The sequence below is a fragment of the Schistocerca piceifrons genome, chromosome 4, assembly GCF_021461385.2.
Source record: "Schistocerca piceifrons isolate TAMUIC-IGC-003096 chromosome 4, iqSchPice1.1, whole genome shotgun sequence".
Lineage (NCBI taxonomy): Eukaryota > Metazoa > Arthropoda > Insecta > Orthoptera > Acrididae > Schistocerca > Schistocerca piceifrons.
The window spans coordinates 791,994,077-792,017,423 of record NC_060141.1 but is presented as its reverse complement, the minus strand read 5'-3'; positions in this window follow the sequence as shown (position 1 = coordinate 792,017,423).

The following is a 23,347-nucleotide window of genomic DNA, read 5'->3' as shown; positions in this document are numbered from 1 at the left end:
TACAGAAGCTCTCCTGCAAACCTTGCAGAACTAGCACACCTGAAAGAAAAGATATTGCGGAGACATGGCTTAGCGTGAGTCGTGCTTGGCTTGCTCAGTTGGTAGAGCACTTGCCCACGAAAGACAAAGGTCCCGAGTTCGAGTCTCGGTCAGGTACACAGTTTTAATCTGCCAGGAAGTTTCATGTCAGCGCACACTCCGCTGCAGAGTGAAAATCTCATTCTGTTAAATGATCTTGCAGGCCATGCGTCTGGAAAACCACTGGAGATTACACGCTCGAAGTTTGCATAAAACAGATAAGGTGTTGCCCAGTCTTGCTTGAAAATACTGGTTTCCACACAGTTGCGCTCTTCTAAAGCAGGAATCACATACTGTACAAGGAGGTCTCGATAAGGTGCAGACCTCAGGGTACAACTTACAGATCGTCTGGGTATAAACACTTCAGAGAAGAACATAGCGACAAGAAAGGTGCTTGTGAACCCTCACCACACAGTCATATATGGCGAGTGCAATGGCTCTTCGTGCACAACACGCGGTTTAACAGTACCCTTAATACGGCAGTTCTGTGTGTCCACTCCACCGTGTAATGTAAAACGCGCCTCGTCACTCGACAGAGTATTACCTGGTCATATGTCGTCAACTTCTATCCGTGCCAGAAACCGAACAAATTCAGATCGTTGCTGCGGATCATGAGGTTTCAGTTCCTGCACTGTCGGGATCTTGTGCGGATACAAGTGTAAAATAGACCGGAAAGCTTTATATACGCTTGGCTATAGGATAGACATTTCTCGTAACACTGAACGAGCACTAGCATCACGCAGGGCTTGTGCTGCATGGTCAGTTACAGCAGCAGCAAACCCCCTCAGTAGCTTCCCCCGGGATAGCACGCCTGCCTCCAGGTGCCACACCCAATCTAACTCGTATTTCCAAATTTCGTTATCAACTTCTTTAAACCATTTCATGATACTGGGGCTCTCCTCAGACCTTTAAGTTGGCGATACTCTCAGTGCAGCACGGCAAATTTTGCCGTTTACGTAAATATATTTCGCAAACTTAGCACTGTCTATCTTCTCAGTAGACGTACTGTTCACTCACGTTATGTCGTGGATGTCACACCGTCGTACACACTGTGGAGAGCGCCAGATTAGCACCCGATGGCCACAATTGAAACTATTTTTTTCCGGTATACATCGATTCAGCAATAACTCTTTAGCATGTCCACCAATTTTCGTTGATGATATTTTTAAAGCCCGAACTAGTCCTCCGTGAGTAGCTGAACTTTAATTAGAACGAGCCGATACCTTGGTAGAAAAGTGTTGGAAAGGGACATACCTCTCTCCCACTTGTGTCAGGAGCCTTGCCAGCGTGGTTGGAGAGGGAGGGAGAGGAACGTATCCCCCGTGCTTGCAGAACGCGACGGCTTCCTCTTGAACCTCTCTCAGACTCCGAAGCCCGCAGCTAGCCGGCCTGTTCGCCTAACGGGCGCCCGACACGCGCTACCGACTCCCTTTGAATAGCGACTATTCGAAGACCGGGTAACAACGGAAATCCATTTTTCATGCGCCGAGGAGCGCCTCTGCCCTCCTCGCTGCTTTATTTTTTATTCGCCTCCGCCCGCGGCCCTTACAACCGACCCTCCGTAACGCTCTTCTCCCACCTTCTCTTCTGCTAGCCTCGCCTCGCCTCGCCTCTCCTCATCCCCGCGTCTTTCATTGAGACTTACGTAGTGCTGCTCCGGTTCTCGTTCCCTTTTATGGCTTCACGTAATTTACTTAGGGCTCAACTACAGAAAGGTATTCTACTGCTTCTTTTTCTCTTCATGGATTATAAGTTTTCACTTCTCCTGCTCCGCAAAGCGTAGCGTTTCTCCTATTATACGATGTACCGGCGTCTTCAACAAGTTAAACAGCACATCTTTGGCCAGAAGTTATTTATAACACTAACGTTTGCTTGGTAACGACGTCGTTAAAGTACTTTTATTCGCTTTTCATTTCCAGTGAAGTGTTGACTACATCTTTACATTCTAGATTTCCTTCCTGATCTATGTCTCTCCACAACAAACTAATTTCAATATGTTCTTCATGTGCAGTCAGTCTTTTCATAAATTTTGTAAAACATTTTTCTGTGCAATAGGTTTGGTTAAAAGAGCTTACTAGGTAGAGACTTATAGTTTTTGTATAGTATATTTTAAAATTAAAACGAATCGTTCTAGAACTAAAATGATCTTCGTGAAGTTTGGGTTTATTGGAATAAAGGGCCATGGCGTCCGGTGGTCCCTAAAATTAGAAAACCGGAAAAAATAAACTATCAGCTCCGCAAAACTTTGCTTCTGTTTGCTGGATTCATTCACTGGCTAATTTAAGGATATGTTTCACTTCAGTCTTCTTAATCCCTACCGAGCGAGGTGCCGCAGAGATTAGCACACTGGACTCGCATTCGGGAGGACGAAGCTTCAACCCCGCGTCCGGACATCTTGATTTAGGTTTTCCGTGATTTCCCTAAATCGGTCCAGGCAAATGCCGGGATGGTTCCTTTGAAAGAGCACGGCCAACTTCCTTTACCGCCCTTCCCTCATCCGACGAGACTGATGACTCTTCCCCAAAAACAATCTAAAAAAATCTTAATCCCTAAAATAACAAACGGTATTTTCTAGGGACACAAGGCAGTGACTTTTGGTGATATTTTTGCAACTGTAAGAACCAATTTGTTCTTGGTTTTATACATATTCTGCATCTATTTAAAATGTACATTATGTAATTAGATGTATAAAGCGTTCATTGAAAAAAATTAAAGCAGAGATAAAAACCTCACTCGGAAACCTGGTACAACTCCGCTTGGTATACTAAGTTTGGTATTTTGTTACATTTATTTTTTTTGTTATTTTTAGTAATGTAAAAGCCGTAAATTTTCAAAAACGGCCCGCAAGCAGATCTCAGATGATCTTTTTCGGATGCTGTATGAATGTGATCTCAGTGACCCAGAGTGTCTCGAGTGAATCTGATGAGGGCTTTATTCCAGAACAAGCTGCATCGGAAGAAAGCATCATTCCCCGTGAAAATTCTGATGGAAATTCATATGAGGAGATGAGTTTATTGCAGCAAAGTCTGGGCGAAAATGGACACGCTAATTGTCTTATGATTCACTATCGTCAATATATCATTGTCAAAGTATCTCCTAGGCCAACGAATACAAATGATCTTGTATCCACGACGTCCGATTTTTTCCACATGTTCTTTGAAGACGAAATTGTGGATACTATAGATAACTTCACCAGTGTTGAAGTGTAACGTCTTACTCAGTATTACAATGCAAACGCTGTTGTGAATAGAATGAGAATTAGGAAATATACAGATTATGCCAAATGGAGAATATTTCTTTGTTTTTCTTCTGATTGCTGGAGCTCTTCGCTGCAGAAAGCAATCAATTTCTGAAATGTGAACAACAGACGAAAATATTCGTTGTGCACTTTTTACTGCTGTCACTACATGGAACAGATCTGTATACATTTTTCAGTTTATTATGCTTGATGATAAAGCAACACGTCAACAATGATTATTTAACTTTAATGCACTTCTAGGTATCCAAAGAACAAAACCCGAATAACATTCTACACTACTATGTTGATAAATCAAGAAAAACATCAGGTCCCCAGAAGGATGCAGCTTGGTAAACAACGTTGACGACTTAGGCTTGCTATGTTAATGGTTAAACAGACTGTATCCTCGTTTCACACATTACTTTGGTTGGCTGACTGAGTAGTCAGTGAACCTTAAACTGACACGGACGCAAAAGGGCAGCCGGCCGCGGTTCTAGAAGCTTCAGTCGGGAACCGCGCGTCTGCTACGGTCTCAGGTTCGAATCCTGCCTCGGGCTTGGATGTGTGTGATGTCCTTAGGTTATTTAGGTTTACTTAGTTTTAAGTATAGGTGACTGATGACCTGAGATAGTCATAGTGCTTAGAGCCATTTTTTTGGAGAAGGGGAAGCCGAGTCTCGACACGGACCAGCCCAACTGGCTTTGCAATGAGAGGGACGGTGTCAGCTAAAACATTGTCTTCGCCTTCGATTCGGATATTACAGGCGTGGAATTATCAGAAGTAAGCTGCCATTGTTTTCTCTTACGATTTGTTTAAGTCAGCTGCAGGTCCAAATGGCACATTAGTAATACGAGAAGTGATGATTTATTGGGAAATTACCACTAATTCTCACACAGAAGCAGAGAAAAGTTGCAGCCAAAATTAAAAACATTCCATTAACAAAGAAAGCAACTGCAAGCATATACTTAAGTGTAGCACAAAAAACAATAGAATTCAGTAATTAAGTAAAATATAAAACAGTTTTTGTCACCAAAATCCTACAGAAAATTTTAATGTTATATTTCCAGTGTTAAAATTTGATATTAGCAACTCTTCAGTTAGATAATTATGACCGCCTCCTATTAGATGAATGGTTAGCGTCACTGCCTTCATTGTCGAAGGACATGGGTTCGGTTCCTGATACTTTCTCAGGCATTTTGTGGGGTAGGGAGGTACAGTACTAGGTCCACTCAGCTTCGTGAGGTCAAATGAGGACCTGCTCGAATAAACAACCAGGAGCATCTGAGGGATTCATATAATGGCAACTACGGCCGGAAGAATTGGCGACAGGCTGGTGACATCTTCAGCGGCCGTGTAGACAGCAGTCGGCCAGTCGGAACTGGCCTTAAGTCGTGTTTACGTTCAAGATCTTAATTCACTTATAAAATACAATTAAGCAATCTAAGGGTTTGCGCAAGACAGTAAGATTAGATTAACTGGAACTTCATGCTATATGTTGCGTCAATGTTAATACATAAGTCACTAGAATACGTTTTGCATAAAGCTTATCCACTACAGACGTTCAAGAACGCACGACTGTCTATTGAACTTATAAACAGAAAACTGCAATCAGTCGCTTTGATATTTGTTTATTCCTACAAGCTAGTGGCGTGAACTAGTATCCTAACGGTGTGTAATCTGTCTTGGCAGACAGCACAGTGTTAGCCCTCAAAACTATCGGAAAATGCCCAATCACAAGGAGTGGGTACGGCCGTTCTTCGGTATATGTGAGGTGTGTTGCAGAGAATCGCCAAAGCTTCCTTGAACATCGGTTTGTCGACGTGGCGAGCGGAATTTTGGTGAAACGAATACCTTACTTGGGCAAGGGTATCATGGGGTAACAAATGGGGTAGTCGCCTGAGACGTCGAACCTAGCGTGGAAAGAACTAATATCAGAGTTCTCTTTGAGACATACAATGAGCTCTTTGGCAGTTACCCATAAAACTGCCAGTTATCTATAACACTGCTTGTAACTACCTCATTCCTGGCTGGCATCTGTCGGGGTAATATACGTTTCGTCAATATGAGATGAGCGGCAGAGGATCCGAACACAATGTCCTAGGCATTTAATCGTCACACATGGTGAGACTAAAATACCGCCACAAGCAACCTACATCTTTACTTAAGTAGTGTGATGGTGGGTACTCGCTTGCAACGCTGAAGACTGCTTCGTTAGCAGCAAAGAACAGTTAAGGGATCACTCTTTCGAAACCCCGTAAATCCCACCCATTATGACGCTTAAGTTTGAGATTTGGCGCAAAGATGCATACGGACTGCCTCAGTAATATTGCAAAACTGTGAGGTCCTGCGGCATCATCCTCGTGCACGGCGACGCTGCAAACAGCAAGGCGTCGAAACCTGCGAAATAAATGCCATAGCCCAGAAACAACCAAATTTCACAATAATTTTGTCCAATGCCTCCGTGGACGTATTACGCGATCGGACGGTCGTCTTACCTTCTTTTGACGGAGGTCAGAACCGCGACGCTCAGGACTGAAATTACGTGGTTTTATCACGATTGGTCGAGGCAAACTTTCCAGACACAGAATCACTCAGAATCGGCACGAACAGACCGTAGAGAGTGGCATAAAAGACGTCCTGGGGCGTCGATTCACAAATATTTCGCGTTCGAAACCGACAGTTCTCAGTGCGACGAGCAGCAGGAAGACGTTCTTCATTATCTTTGTCACTGCTGACTCCCTCGGGCGTTTAAACCCCAATGTAAGGACATTGTGGCTTGCATCCCCATCAAAAGTGTTTGAACACTTTCGGAGCGCAGATCAACCGCAATTTTTGCTCTCGTGTGTAGGCTGCAACCGCTAGGGACTGTTCAAAACCATTCGACGAAGTTTTCACATGATTCGAAGCAGGTAAGGATGCTCATGCTTTTCCAGCGCTCCTATTTTGTGCCCTTGTGTGTCGTGGTCACGAGTGATGGGGCATTGACACATGTGTGAATAAAACGACAAGGGGTCCCTCTAAGACCCCTCAGTTTGGCAAAACCCACGTTGGCACACACCCACCTTCACTGTGAAATAAGGAATTTTAAAAATAAATCCATACAAAAAGCCTGTGACGACGTCGTAGACTCTTGCAGGCCGGCAACCCCTTCAACGCCTGCTGTTTCCGGATGGCCTACTATAAGGCGCAAGACCGGAAGTATAGCGGCCAAAGAGGAATAGCGTAGCCTGCCTGCAGGTGCCTGGTACTCTCGTCATGGATTCTGTCTGTACAGGTGCATAATTCAAATTCTTAATAAAGATGGGCAGGTGCCAACAAGGGTTTATCTAACTGGGGCGTGTTTGAGGAACTCTTTACTGTTTTATTCACGCATGTCTCAATGTCACATCTGCCTCATAACCACGCCACAGGAGGACATAAAGTATGAGTCTTGAAACAATATAAGCAGCCTTAGCTGCTTCGGACCACGTTCAGATTTCGTCGACTGCCTTTGAAAGGTCACTAGAAGCTCTAACCTGTAAACAAGAGCAAGAATTGCGGTCGCACTGGAGCTACAAACGAGTGTGAGCTCATTCAGCGGTGAAGTAGTCCCACGATCTCCTTAGAGAAGGTTTGAAACACCAGATCGTGTCAACTTTCATCACCCACCCATGAGAAAACTGCGTTCGTAAAATACTGAGTGTTATGGTTCAGTCTGGCAGCGCAGAGGCTTCAAAATAAGGGGTGAAATGGGCTATGAGGAAGTGTGAAAAATTTCGATCGTGCGGCACGTCCGCGGTGGCATTGGGCAAAATTGTGGTGAAATTTGGTGCCAATTTGACTTCATCATCCCACGAAACACGTCACATGTACTTCTGAGCTTTGGCTTTTTGCTTTTCTTTTTTTTTTTTTTTTTTTTTTTTTTTTAAAAAAAAAAAGGGCTCTGAGCACTAGGTGACTTAACATCTGAGATCACCAGTCCCCTACACTTAGAACTACTTAAATCTAACTAACCTAAGGAAAGCACACACATCCATGCCCGAGGCAGGATTCGAACCTGTGACCGTGGAAGCAGTGCGGTTCCGGACTGAAGCACCTAGAACCGCTCGGTGCCAACGACCGGCTTCGGCTTTTTTAAGCAGGTGTTCATACCCTGCTGTCTGAATCGTCGTCGAACGCAAGTGTGACGTTACAGGGCGCCACTCTGTCGCACCATTTCAAAGAATATTGTAAGTCAAATTTCAAACTTAAGCGTCGCGTTGGGTGGAAATTACGTGGTTTCGAAATACTGAAGGGATGTGTAACTTGTAACCACCTGACAGCTTCCGTTTCAATTCTCCATTGGCCACAGATGAATCAGTTTCACTGTAAAAATGAGTATCTTGTCACCATAATCTGTCAGCATCCAGCATGTGCAGTACCACTGTACAGCTGATGAATGTGCTTGGTGTACAACACAGCGATCATCCTTCGTGGATGTCATAGTGGCCGACTGCAACCTTGACGACGAGTATACTGTCCTCAAGTTGCTCTAAAGTCCAACAGTGGACCACTGTCACATATGAACGCCCCAAAAATTTGGCAAGCCCACGACTCGATCAGCCGGCCAAATGGAGATCTGTTTCAAACTCTGTCAGGTTTTGGTAACGGCAACTCTGTGTCCTTCATACCATACCCAACATCTGACATTATTCAAACCCTTACAAGACCTAGTAACCATACTAAACACGAACAACTCTAGAGCACTCCGGTGGACGATCTACCTGTGACAGAGAACTGCAACTCATTTAAATACCCACTTGGCCCCATAGACTAGTTTCATAAATGTCTGACGTCTGTCATGTACAAGTTTGCTCATTATGTCGAGCTCACATCGTGTTTCATTCAGTCTGAATAATAAGTCTCTGGTGAAGAGATGTGCCCTCGTGTTTATTTATTTCATTTGTATTACGCCTTTCCATGAATGAATGGATGATTGGACAAGAGAATGAGTATATTTCAATCGCAACTGGGAACAAACCAGAGTCAATACCGTAGTCTTTGTGCCTTGCAAACTTAACTTGTTTGAAGAACAAAGTGAGGAGCACGGGGTACTGGTCAGGGTCAAAGATAACGGCTAGTTCCACGCGGTACAGGGGACCTGGTAGCTGTAAGATTCTAAACTGGATCTCTCCCCACCACCTCTCCGACAGGTAGACTGTTAATACGCAGATGTGACTAGAATATCACTAAAGGTTTCAAACTGATTTAAAGTAGTTTATAACAGTGTTTAATACATTTCTTGTTTTAGTTCATGTCCATGAATTTTCGTGCGGAGAGTATAATCTGATAGACTGCGCGATGTTCCTTCAGGAGGAACACAACGAGTGAATTTCTTCGAAGTGCAAAGTTCCGGCTAGCCAGTAATTCACTCGTTTAATTTTGTAATCTTCCGTGGCCAATATACTGAATCGTAAGCTCTTTTAACTAGGTAGTCTTTTAGCATGGTGTCGCAGATTTTCACCCAGCCATCATGTGCTACACGAGTAGTGGTGTCTACGGAATGATTAGGTTTGGTGTACAAACGCCTTCAGAAGTTGTCACTAGCATATTGGTGGGGAACTTGTTTGAAGAACAATTGGTTTATCGGCACCTAATCACACTTAGTGCTTCTGAGTTGGTAGCTACCATCGAATAACGCTGTCATCGTTGCAGTATGATATTTCACGGCTGGTGACTACCAATATGCTGGGGGAATTTCCTTTCATTCTCGAAATACCCAATTAGGACAGCGCAATAGTATGTGTGTACGTAGCTGTTATTTAAAAGTTCGCAAGTAGACTTTTAATATAGCCCATGATACCAAAATGATTATAGCACCATTTACTGTACTAAAGTGGAAAATTGTGCGGAAGTGTAAACACAGATCCGATGATGGCAACAAAGAATGACCGAAACCGGTTATCTATAGTTGAACAAATGATTTCAGCAATATTGTCAGTTGAAAATTAATTCAATGGTCAAAGTTATATTTCACTTGTAGTTTCCGAAATTATTTCTTCTGGTTTAAGCTTGTGTATGACTAAAAAGGGTTGAAATCGTTTAGTCTGAATGTGCTGAGTATTATTCGCAGTAATTAAACAAGTGTGGTTGTGACTTATTAGCGTATATGGAACATTAAAAAATGGTACATTTTATATAATAGTATTAGTATGGCAAATTTTATTCACAGTTCCAATGACATTTACAAATAATGTAGACAGAATAGCATACTTATGGTGCATAACTACTATATGTAATGGATGCTCACAAAGCATCATGTTTTTTCGTGTCTATACTAAGTGTTTGGTTGTATGAGCAAAAATGGAAATTCATTAGAAAATATCAATCGTTTAGAATTTCATTGGAGGCTGCACATTCGCAGGAATATACACTCCTGGAAATGGAAAAAAGAACACATTGACACCGGTGTGTCAGACCCACCATACTTGCTCCGGACACTGCGAGAGGGCTGTACAAGCAATGATCACACGCACGGCACAGCGGACACACCAGGAACCGCGGTGTTGGCCGTCGAATGGCGCTAGCTTCGCAGCATTTGTGCACCGCCGCCGTCATTGTCAGCCAGTTTGCCGTGGCATACGGAGCTCCATCGCAGTCTTTAACACTGGTAGCATGCCGCGACAGCATGGACGTGAACCGTATGTGCAGTTGACGGACTTTGAGCGAGTGCGTATAGTGGGCATGCGGGAGGCCGGGTGGACGTACCGCCGAATTGCTCAACACGTGGGGCGTGAGGTCTCCACAGTACATCGATGTTGTCGCCAGTGGTCGGCGGAAGGTGCACGTGCCCGTCGACCTGGGACCGGACCGCAGCGACGCACGGATGCACGCCAAGACCGTAGGATCCTACGCAGTGCCGTAGGGGACCGCACCGCCACTTCCCCGCAAATTAGGGACACTGTTGCTCCTGGTGTATATACACTGTACTAGTGCCGACATTGTGCATGCTCTGTTGCCTGTGTCTATGTGCCTGTGGTTCTGTCAGTGTGATCATGTGATGTATCTGACCCCAGGAATGTGTCAATAAAGTTTCCCCTTCCTGGGACAATGAATTCACGGTGTTCTTATTTCAATTTCCAGGAGTGTATTTCACTTTTCTCAAGTAAGTCCATACTTTTTACTGCGTCGACCAGGTGGAGTGTTTGAAAGTTTTACAAGACTTACATATAAGTTTGTATTTTCCTGATTGACTATATGTCCTGCAGCTGTTTTCAATACTATGATACCTTTGTCATTTATTTTCTTGCGTAAAAAGTAACCGTGGAATTTGCACCTACTTCATGTAACATTTTTCCTAAAAATGGTATTCTCACATAATTTTCTGTCAGCTCTGAGGTGGTGTTACTTAGTGTTCCGTTTCGCTCCGTGGTTGCTTATGCGGGAATTTATTTTTCTGAGAGACGATAAGTCACTCTGTTATTAATGAGTCTTTGTTGTTGATTTTACATCCAAGACATCATTTCTGTGAGAAGACAGGAAACTATCAGCATGAGCGGGCACTGACGGGAGCATGTACATTGTTTATGCATATGGCATCTTTATGTTGGCTCTCCTTTGAATAGTACGTTTCTAGAGTTGAGAGAAAGCAGGCAGTTGGTCATTTAACAGCAAATCTTGCAGTGGGCGTTTGGGCCTTGGAAGCCACATACGGCTATTAGGTACTAGGGAAAGGAACTTCTTGAAGCACTTACAGAGGACAAAATGCTGGTCCGAAGAATTTCTGTCACCAGTGTGCAGACAATGCTTTCGGCTGAAGAGGTGGAAGACTGCCGACCTGGACCCACCTCCAAGGCACCTCTAATCACGGCAGGGGCAGGGGACAAGAGAAATCTGGATCACCCATTAAGGGATTTCGACAGTGTCATGAACGCCCTTTGTCAACAGTGGTGGTGGGCATAAAAATTCACGAGTTTAAATGTTCACAATGGGCCGGACAATATCAATGGAGCTATCAGACGGTGTTGTCCCACTACCTGCAGAGTTTTTGGGAAGCCTCAGGCCTTCACTATAATTCTAGAAGGAACATAACATACATGGTGGCTCTGAAATTGTCTGTGTTGGGACACGAAAGCACTTCTCTTACTGTACCTGAGGCCCTTGGTCAGGCCGTCCACATAATGGTCTCTATGCTAAATCTAATTTTCACTGTAGAGCTATACAGAAACTCAAATGACGTCGTCTGAAGTGGATGTGGGAAAAAAGTGAGAATACAACATATTCTCCTTTCTGTGTGGGAATTTGTGAGTCAGGGATTGGTTGCCTCTACACAAAAGACGAAAATAGTGTTAATTTTGATTAGGATTGGTCGATGGGTACAGCAGATGAGTAGATGGAATACATGGAGCTCGTTGAGTCTTGTGATGGGCGCCAAACCCTTGTGAGGGCAGTTGAGTGAGTGCTTTGGTGTAGTTTAGCGAGGTGCCATTGCGTTTTCCATGTTTAGCGCCAGAGTAACAGTTCAGTCAGACAGATCTTAGTATTTGCCAACCAGTCCTCATCCACTGGAGAGCTAACTGTTTGTTGTGACTATTTCTGTTGCCCACAGTTCATGTTTTTATTTGTTATCACTCTGAACATGTATTTTATGTCCTATATTTTAATCAATAAACTTGTTCCGTAACTTTTATAAAAGATCATTCAAATTTTGATATATTAATTACCCATCAACAATTGACTATAATAGTGACAGACCTACCATTTCATTAATATTATTTCAGCATTCAAGTTCTTTTAGATTCTGATAATTATGATATCCTCTAATGATCGCCAACAACAGCAGACACAGTCGAAGGGCAAAATCATTTTAGCAGACACATGGGCCAGGTAATCAAGCGAAAGGCTTACTATTTAAAGTCATTGCTGTCAAGGTACGAATTCAAAGCCGCCTGTAGCCTTTCAAATCATAAAGCAAGTCCTGGGTAGTCTTGCATTATTATTTAGCTCATCAAGTAATTTTGAACTGTAGGCATTAATGTGAGCAAGTACTTTAACGGTGCTCAGTTCATCAGTTTGATCAGCTTCTTCTAATGCAGTTTTGTGCATCCTAAACATATCAAAGCAAACATAAATAGTCAACGCAAAGTGTCAAAAATTGCTAAGGGGATAAGTGAAATTTTATGGTTCCTATCTGAAATCAGATACCAGCACAGAAGAAAGGAATTTCTAAACCAACAGTTGTCACAGTTTGCCTTTAGAACTAATTAATCAGTTTGCATCCACACAGTTCAAGTATGTGTTAGTTTCTTTTTCAGTATGTGAGTTGTAACAGACTAGCATAAAATTACATGTAGACATTACAAACAGTTGAAAAAGTTTACATCACTTAATTGAGAGGCGAATGACAGCATACCTTTCACTGAGCGTAATTTCTTTAAATAGGTGATAAGTCCAACTGATATGATGAAAGAAGTAAGGTTTCTAAATAAAGGACTTCAACAGATGATCAGCCCAAAGCTGAATGAAAATAAAATTACAGACTTCATTGTAGCCACTAATAGAGTCAAAGACCCAGAAACAATTAGCTAGAATGAGCAGATTGCCACTGGCCACAAATTAAACGAATTTTATCACTGTATGAGCAGAGACAGTAAATTATAGTTACATGAAAGACAATAACTTATAATAAATACTTATGTCATTAATAATAAAATAATTAGTAATAATGCATTAATAGTGAAAGAAGGCAAAGGCAACTCTGTTGTTGTAATGTATGACACTTAACATAACAGTAAAACAACTGAATTTTTCATTACCAATGATATAATACAAATTAAGTCTCATCGCACTTTCAGTTACAGTATAAACAGAAAAATTTGATGGAGAGCAGTAATTTCCTTTTAACTGTACAGCACATACATGGCTGTACTGCCAATAATCCTTCTATACCTCAGTTGTGAGCATAACCTAATGTCCAGAATCAGAACTGCCCAATGTAACCTTTTATAAATTACCGAAGCAATCCAACTTACAAAGTCAGCAAGAAACTGAATGAGATCCTCTCCAGCATATTCAAATTTTAGGAGATATACTCACTACAGCACCTTTACCATGTAATTAACACCCAGATTACTAAGAGTGCTACATTTGCCACATTTGACTTCACGAACCTCTCTACAAATATACCATTCAATGAATCATCAGAAATAACTAAAAGTAACGTGATTAAGCATAAGAACTTGTTTTCGCCAGAAATATACAAGTTCACTGATGTTTTATCCTTAGTACTGTCTCGTAACCACTTTTCTTTTAATAAAAAGGTGTTAGATGTCCTAGGTATGGTCCGCTGCCTCACATATTTACTTAAAAGATATTTTCATCGACAAACTTGTCATGTAACTTCTTTAAAGAAAACGCCCACATAGTTTAACAAAGAAATATATTGTAAAAGATAAGTTAATGATATACTTACTTGATGCTACAGCAAAATAAATTGAGAACCTTGCAAAATAAACAAATAAAATGCATTAGTATATCAGCTTCACAGTTAACACCACACAGGCAAATATTTAAATTCCATGAATCTCTCCATAAGTAGCTCCATACAAATTTCAAATAAATAGGAAAACAACATACACAAACGCCACAATCTGTACACTTCATACCACCCAGACAAGAACAAAATTCCATTAGAAACAGCTGGTCACAATGATGAACCATACACCATAAAAGCAAATGTTTAGAGTAGTGGATACAGTCCAAAATTAATAAATGATCTAATTATTAAAATAAATTCCCACACGACTAGCTACGAAGAGAAACCAACACTGGACAGCTAACAAAGGAATGTATGTCATTATTTCAGTTGTAGGAAAATTGTTATGTAAAGTGGCAAATATTTTCTAAGGTACAAATGTCAGAATCAGTTTTTACAGCAGCGCGGGGTAGCCGCACGTTCTTAGACGTCTTGTCACGGTCCGCGCGGCTTCCCCCGTCGGAAGTTCGAGTCCTCCCTCGGGCATGGGTGTGTGTGTTGTCCATAGCGTAAATTAGTTTAAGTTAGATTAAGTGGCGTGTAAGCTCAGGGAACGATGACCTAAGCAGTTTGGTCTCATAAGATCTTACCACAAATTTATAATTTTTTTTTTACAAAAAACAAAGCATAGGACGGCGACTTCCAAAGTATTAAAAATATCTGCAGGCCATATAATCTATCAGGAATATACAAACTAAAGGACAATTCATATTCGAAGATATACGTAAGCAAAACAGGAAGAAATTTCAACATTTATTTCTGGGAACACAAGAGTGCTCTTCGTTTAAGAAACCTAAGCAAATTCATACTTACCCTATAGGTAGCTCAAATGAACAAGTGACAGTCAAAGAATACAACCTACAAGTATCCCACCTAGACAACAAAAGAAAAAACTGAACTTACGTGAAGAAACTGAAATCTGTTCTCACAAGTATGCTGCCCCAAATGACCTCCTAAATGACTAGACAGATTTTTCCAATAAATTTTTTCTAAAATATTTCCATGATTTGCTCACGGTTGTGTGAGGAAATTATGGAAATGAAGAAAAGTGATACAGTACATCTACATTACATAGGTCTGTTGTCCTGTAATAAATGTCACAGGAACTGTAAGGAAAAATTGTAATAGTTCGTTTATAAAAATGTACTATACTTTTATAGTGTTCCATAATAAAAATGTACTATATTTTTATAGTGTTCCATATAATCTAATCAATATTTACTAAACACTTACTTAATTAGCGTCCAGAGTACTCAGTACATTAAGGCTAAACGATTTCTGCTATTTTTATCATATAGAAGCTTAAACTAGAAGTATTAATTTCTGAACCTGTAAATAAAATGTAACTTTGAACATAGATATAACTTTCTAATGTAGACAAAGATGTTAGTTGTCATCTTAGCAGATACTATTCCATGTTCACGCAAGGCAGAAGAGGAAACGCATTTGTGTCACATCTATAATCACGAAAATCGGAATAACAACAAAAAGAGTACAGACGAAGTGCACCTAACCGGTCATGAATCGTAATTGAGAACTCGCGAAGCATGGTAGCTGACAAAACTGAGATTCTGACCATGCCAGTTATAGCATCAAAGTACTGTCGATATTGTAACGGTGTACTTACTGAAGATTCAGATATGCATTACACCAACAGAAGATGGGTGAAAACACGAAACATGTATTAGCATGAATAAAAATATTTAAAAAATTGGCCATGTGTTGTAATCCTTAAAATAATAAGAGTAAATAAAGAAATTTTAAAACTATAAAAGTCTAGTAACATCCTTTTTGCGAAACTGAAAGAAAGTTATAAGATGAACATCAACAAAAACAATGCAAGGGTAGTGTACTGAAATCGAATTAAATCAGGTGTTCCTGCACTTGGAGAAACTAGATCAGAAAATGCGACACTAAAGGTAGCAGATGATCTTTGAAATTTTGCGAGCCAAAACAGCTGCGGATTAAACAAGTAATGTTTTTATAAAATACAGATTCAAGTTCCAAGAAAATTTTTTCTGAAAATAATAAATTATTTAATAAAATTGCAGCCAAACAGCCATATACAGTTACTTTGCTTAACATTTCACATTTACAATTTACATTTTGCATATTCATTTATCGATTTCACTCTTTTACTGCACAGTTCTATGTGATATCGTTCACGGTATTCGTTACACAGTTCACATACACATGTTGTGGTTGGCTCGTGATAAGATTTGTTTTTGCAGATTAGATGATGAAAGCCGTGAATAGAAAGTCTAGTTACGACATGTCGCTGTTCGAAGTTTGGTGCTGTCCATGAGCAGTTCGTCATTGCTTCGGTGCCATAGAACTCCGGTCATATTTTTTCCCGTTTGTCCTCCGTGATCTTCAGTTGCTTTCTGTAAGCCCTGATGTATGGCATCATATATCGAAGTCTGATGTCTTCAATGAGGAATGTCTCTCTCGCTAGCAGGTTCACTAGTCTAGATCTTGTTGTCTTTGAGAGACCTAGTGCTCTTTTTAGGTAGGTCGATTTTACCTTTTCTAGTGTTTCTAGATTTTTTTCTGTCTGGTGGTCCCATATCACCTCCATCCCATAGGCCACGATTGACAAGATTTTTGTCTTGAATAATTTCATGGCTGTTTCTAGACTGAGTAGGCGGATGTTTTTGATGTCCTGTATTGCTATTATTGCTTGGGCTGCACGTTCTGTTGTATGTTTTCTGAAGCATTTGGCTGTTTATTGCAATATCACTCGTAGGTATTTAAAGTCTGATGAGATTTTAATTTTTTGTCCTCTGATGCATATTTCCGCACTCTTGGGTGTTTTGCCTCCTTTTCTGATTACCATTTCTGTCTTTGTTATGTTTATGTGTAGTTTGTGTTCACTGCACCATCTGTCTATTTTCTCAATGGTTCTCTGCAGCTTCTGTATATCTGTTGAACCTACGGCTACATCGCCAGCGTATCCATATACATACACATCTTCTTCATTTTCTCCAATTCGGAGTACTTTTTCAGTGGCAAGAATGTACAGCAAAAGGGCTCATTGGGTCACCCTGTAAGACTCCGTTCGATTGCAGAATGGGGTTCGAAAAAGAGAGGTTGTCTGATATTATGATTAAGTTGTATTCGAGGACTGACTTTATTATTCTTGCCCATACGCTATCTTTTCCTATAGTGTTTTTTCCAGTTTTCGGACTATGAGATCTCTTTCCAATAAGTCAAAGGCTTTGGTAAAGTCTATGAACACTGTGTGGAACATTTGTTTCTTTTGTAGCGCTTCGTCGATGTTGTTTAGAAGAAGCCTGACTGCCGTAAGTGTTGATCTTCCAGATCTGAAACCCATTTGTCGTTCAGGGAGGTAAATGTCCTCAGAGGCTTGGATTTTTTGTGTTACTATCTTTGAAAACATCTTGAATTGAGTATTTTCCAGGGCTATGACACTGTACTTGTTTGGGTCCATTGGGTCTCCTCTACCTTTGTAGAGAACTTTTATTGTCGAGTGTCTCCATTGTGTCGGAATTCTTCCACGTTCCAGGCATTTGTTAAATAGTTTGGTCCATATGTGTTGGAGGGCCTCTTTTGCGTCTTTTACATGTTCATTATATATATTATCGGGTCCTGCTGCTATCTTGTTCTTCAATGCTTTTATTACTTCTTTCACGTCTTCTTCATTTAGAGGTTCCCATATATTTTTCCTTAGTTTAATGTTGTTTCTCTTTCTTTGGGGGTATTTAGATTCCTCGTTTGTTCAGTATCTTACTGAAGTGGTCTTCCCATTTCTTCAGGTCTGTATTTCGTGTATGAGCAGTTTTTCTTGGTCTTGCTGCTTCATCCGCTTCTCTTTTTGCCTCTCTTTATATGTATTCTTTTCTCTTCTCTTCTATTAGTTTTTTGTATATTCTCCTCTCTTCTGCGTACAGTTTGTATGTTTCCTCGTCATGCTGGTTTCTTAGTCTGTGGAGCGTTCTTAGAACCATGTCCCTTTTGCTGTAGCGTTCAGCATCGAACCATCTTTTTGCCGTCCTTGTTTTGGGGATTGTTTGTATCACTGATTTTTTTAGAAGGTCTTCTATTTGGTCTGTTGCTTCTTCAAGATCTCCTTCCTCTGCGAAACTTTCTAATGTGTTAATTGTTCATGCTGGTTTGTTAATTTTTCTACATCAATTTTTCTTTGTGTGATTTGGTGGGTGTTTCTTGCTGGCGGTGAAGTGACAATATTTATTTTTATCTTCACTGGAATGTGATTTCGTATAGGAGTAATGGAGTCATGCCATATTGGTTGAATACTTCCTTCCATTTCTCCTCTTGTTAATGTGATATCAATGGTGCTTTTCCCATTGTGGCATATGTATGTAGGTATCTGTCTATCGTTAAGTAGGGTGAAACCATCTTCTTCTAGGGTTTCAACGACTAGTTTTGTTTTATAGTTTTCTGTGTCTATTCTGCAGTTGAGATCGCCCGCAATAATGGTGGGTTTGCTGTCGCATTGTTTGATGAGTGTGACTATTTCGTGAATTATTTCTACAGCATTTGTGTGCGGTTTAAAATAGGCTGCAATTATATTTATGTTTGCTGCTTCTACTAGCATACTATTTTCTTGTTTTATGATTTTTTTGGTGGGCGACATCCAGGGTTTCAGTAGGATAGATATTCCTCCCATGGGTCGCCCTCTTTCTTCCTTCTTTGTCATTAGGTGATAATTATAGAAATCTTTGTGTTACCAGCTGTCTATCAGGAAGGTTTCTGTTAGAATTGCAAGATCCGAGTTTTGCCGAATGTCTGTTGCTGTTAGGTTAAGAGCACTTTTTACTCCCTCTGTATTCCACAAGACAGCTTTTATTTCTTGCTCTTCTGGTTTTCTTCTTAGTTTAGTTGAGCTCTGCTCCCTCTTCCATTGATCGTCTTTGGAAACGACATCGACGTACTTTGTAGCTTTTCAAACGGAATGTCTATTTTGAAAGCTTTTTTGTCGCCCAGTGTGCGCCGTTCTTCACATTCTAGTTTCCCCAGTATTCCGTTCTTGTTAAGGTATTTAACTACTGTAGCAGTTATGGTGGTTCTCTTTAAGTTACCGATGTATAGCCACGCTGTCGTTTCTGCTGCTTGCATTTCTCCGTCTGTTTTTTGTACCCATTATGATTTTATTATTACTCTGGTTTCTTCTGAACCAGCTCCTCCCTACCACAGTACTCCAAGTCGGTTCCTCTAGTTCATTAACCTGATTTCGGTTCAAATGGTTCAAATGGCTCTGAGCACTATGGGACTTAACATGTATGGTCATCAGTCCCCTAGAACTTAGAACTACTTAAACCTAACTAACCTAAGGACATCACAAAACACCCAGTCATCACGAGGCAGAGAAAATCCCTGACCCCGCCGGGAATCGAACCCGGGAACCCGGGCGTGGGAACCTGATTTCGGGTTTTATTATGTTGCTCATGTGCATTGATTTGGACTTGTAGCTGATTTTGTTGCTGGAGCAGAGAATTTCTGTATATTGTCGTTCCCTCTGGTTTAACTTTGTTGTTGTATTTTGTTTGTACGTTGTTTCCATCAGTTTTGGTTTTCTCTGTGTCTCGGTGGCTTTACTTTTCTAGAGTTTTCTTTATTTGCTCTTGTATTAATATTCCTAGTTGGTTTTTTAGGATATCGGTTATCTCCTCCACTTTATGCCTCAGTTCTCCCATTTACGTCTAAATGATGAAGTTGTCATCATCGAATATAAGTTTGTTAGAAAATGTTCTCAAAGTATTTGTGTGGATTATAACTTGTCGTACAGAATGAATCGTTGAGACAAGAGGAGCTCACAAGCATTTGAAATCAGGTTCTATAGAAGAATGATGAAAATGAAATGGTAGGTTGGGTAACGAATGGAGATATACTATGTCAAGTAGGTGAAGAAAGAAAGCTCTGTTGTATAAGGTGATTGAAAGAAGTGACAGGTTGAATGGACACATTTTGCAATATGAAGAAATAGTTAACGTGGAGGAAATTGTGCCAAGTGTAAAAGATTCAGGGGGAGGCCATGGCTTCATAGCAGTAAGCAGATGTAGGTGGCAAATGTTAGTCAGAGGTTCAGAGACTTACACCGGACAAATGAGCTTGTAGTGCAGCTCAAATTACACTAGTCAACAGCCATTTTGCATCTGGGAATGTGATACATCAAGTAGTATGTATTTTAGTGTGTATAATCCGAATATACCCTTCAAAATGTTCTAGCACGTACGTGTTGAATTTTTAAGGTTTTTTTTATTTTTCTTGTTCAGTATTTCGTTTTTTTTATGTTCTTCTGTTTTGATGTTTAACTGTTTGTTTTTGATTTGTAGAGGAGAGTGAGAAGATCTACAAATCGTCAGTAAATGGTTGGTGTGGTAATCAAATGGTGTGAAAAATACCTCAGTGAGTGTTCCCTGTGAAAGAGAGTGCAAACGTTTTGTGCTTCACACTTATACTAAGAAAAATGGCAACTAGTAAACCTCGTTGCTGTCTAAATCACCCCGACAACTTTTGTTATGTATGTGGGAAATTCACTCCAAAAGCCCAAAGGAAACCAATCACTGATTTGGTTAAGAAGGCATATAAAATTTATTTTGATGGTCCTGTTGGTGATCAAGGTAAAAATTTTGCACCTCATAATGCTTGCATAACCTATACTACAGCGTAACCGAGTGGTTGAAAGGAAAACGCCGAGCCATGGCATTCGCTGTTCCCATGATGTGGTGTGAGACCAGTGACCATTATTCAGACTGTTACTTCTGCCTTACAAATATTTCAGGACATTCTATCAAAACTAGACATAAAATAAAGTATCCAAATGCATCTTCGGTGCATTCGATTGTGCCCCATGACAAGGGGTTGCATTTCATGTCTGTAACTTGAAAGCCACGGAACTAGACACCTTGTCAAGTAAATCAGAAAATACTGAACATATAGAAGAGTACTTCCCTCAATATCGTAAGACATTGCCTCAGTTCTTTAACCAAAAGGAACTGAACGATTTGGTTCGCGATCTAAAACTTTCGAAACAAGAAGCTGAACTCTTTTGGTCGAGTCTGCGACAACTGAACCTTCTAGTTCCAGGAACATACGTTTCCTGTTTCAGATCAAGAGGAGCTTCCTTCTCTCAATATTTCCATATGCAGAATTCAATGTGTGTATGTAGGGATGTCAATGGTCTGACGATGCAGTTAGGTGTACAACATAATCCATAGGAGTGGCGACTATTTATTGACTCCAGTAAAACCAGCTTGAAAGCAGTACTACTGCGTAATCGCAATGCATTTCCATCGGTAACTTTGGCTTACGCAGCAGACATGAAAGAACCTTAAAACATGGCTTTGCCGTTAGAGGCAATCAAATATAAGGATCATGAATGACAGCTTTGCTGTGATTTAAAAGTTGTTGCGCTCTTTAGATGTTTACAGGCTAGATTCAAGAAATTCTACTGATGTTTGTGCCTTTGGGACAGCCGTGACACCAAGAACCACTATATTGTCAAGGAATAGTTTATAAGGAAATCATATGTTCCTGGAAAGGTATGTGTGAACAATACTCCATTGGTTGAGCCCGATAAAATCATTTACCCTACCATTCATATCAAGTTAGGCCCTATCAAGAACTTTGTAAAATCTCTGGATAAAGAAGGTGATGCCTTTAATCACTTAAAAGAAAAGTTTCCCAAATTAAGTGAGGTAAAGCTGAAAGAGGGTACATTTGTTAGACCACAAATAAGAAAATTGCTGAAAGATCCAACCTTTGATACCAAACTCACCGATATCCAATTAACTGCATGGTCTTCTTTTAAATCATTTGTGAAGGGCTTTTTGGGTAACAGAAAAGACAAAAACTATGCTACCACTGCGAATGATCTGTTGGACAACTATAAGAACATGGGGGAGGGAGATGTCGTTTAAAATTCACTTTTTACATTCTCACCTTGATTTCTTCCCAGAAAATTTGGGAGCCGTAAGCGATGAGCATGGTGAACGTCTTCACCAAGACAGTCTTACCATGGAACACCATTACCGAGGCCATTGGAACCCTTCGATGGTGTGTGACTACTGCAGGGGTCTTGTTAGGGAGAGTGATGAAACGGCTAACGAAAGAAGAGCTCCGTTGTCGCATTTTGAAAAAGCCAAAGAAGATAATAGGCGAAATTATCTTCTGAACTAATTTGAACCTTTTATTGACATCATACCCATATGTACATACAAAATAGTATTGATGTTAAACGTTCTGAATGTGTACTTTTGTTTGACTTAATTGTGTCTATTTTCACTATTATCATTTTTTATTTTGCTGTGTATTTAGGAAATTTGACATCATAGAGAAAAACTGATTTTAACAGTGTATTCAGTACCTCAAAATTAGGTAAATCCACCCATTTACAAACCAGATGCAGAAAAATGTCTAAAATTTGTTAACTAGTGCTATTATGACAATAAAAACAAGGGCGTGTCTGGGTATTCGTTGTGTGAAGCCACCCTCTGTACCAAAGTACACATAGCAGTGGCGGTTGACGACAGTCACACTGTATATAACTGATTGTGATGTATCGTGACCTGCCCAGCCCCACCCAAATTTTGTTAAAAATTCTGTAATATTTTAGGTGAATTTTTTGGATTTCTTCTACTTACTGGAAATACTTCTAGAATTTGTAACAATTAACAATGAAACTGTAACATTGAGGAGTACTTGTTAAGCATCGTCCAGTTGCGCAGCAACTGCCGTCGTTCAGACACGAAGGTTCAGCGGAGATGCAGCTGAAGGGGCAGAATCACAACCACATCGTACAACGGGAAGATTCATGGGGGCGTGCCATTTGTAACAACAACATTAGCATTTTACCTCCCCCTCCCCCTCTGAACATTATCGTAATTGTGAGGATTAAATGCTGCAACAGCAATATATGAGATTAAAATCGGATTAATTACAATCGTAATAAAACCATTGTCGCTGCTAAATGTTAAGTAGTAAGGTGCTTATTAAATCCAAGGGATTCAAGTGGAATATCATCTGTAAACGAGTGGAGTACGACTAATGAATGAAGTATAAGAAAAATATGTCGAGCAATTCATGGACTTGTCTGTTCCACTTACAGTCTCAGTTATTATGTTCTCGACCTTCATAACTATATTTGGGATGTATCATAACAGAATCAAATTAAAACAGTTCCAGCCCTCACGTTCCGAACAAATACTTTGGGAGGTTTCCATAGGTTAAAAGGCTAATGCGGGAACCGGAGACCCTTGGAAAGTATTTCATAATTTGGAGCCAACGTTCCCACTTCTTACCCTCTTAAATTCGGTATAGCAGAACCAGGCACGACAGTGTTTGCGGTGTCAAAGAGCCCACACCAACCTTTGGTACAGAGTGCAAAATAAAGAAACAGAAAAGCAAAGCAGCCCTAGTACTAACTTAGAGTCAATAGATGCTCCATATAGGGGAGTTACATACATTTTAATAGCGACACTGTTGCGTTATTCAAATACACTCATGCTCAATACAGGGAATAATGTCAAAGCATAGAGTGATAGCTCATTTGTCAC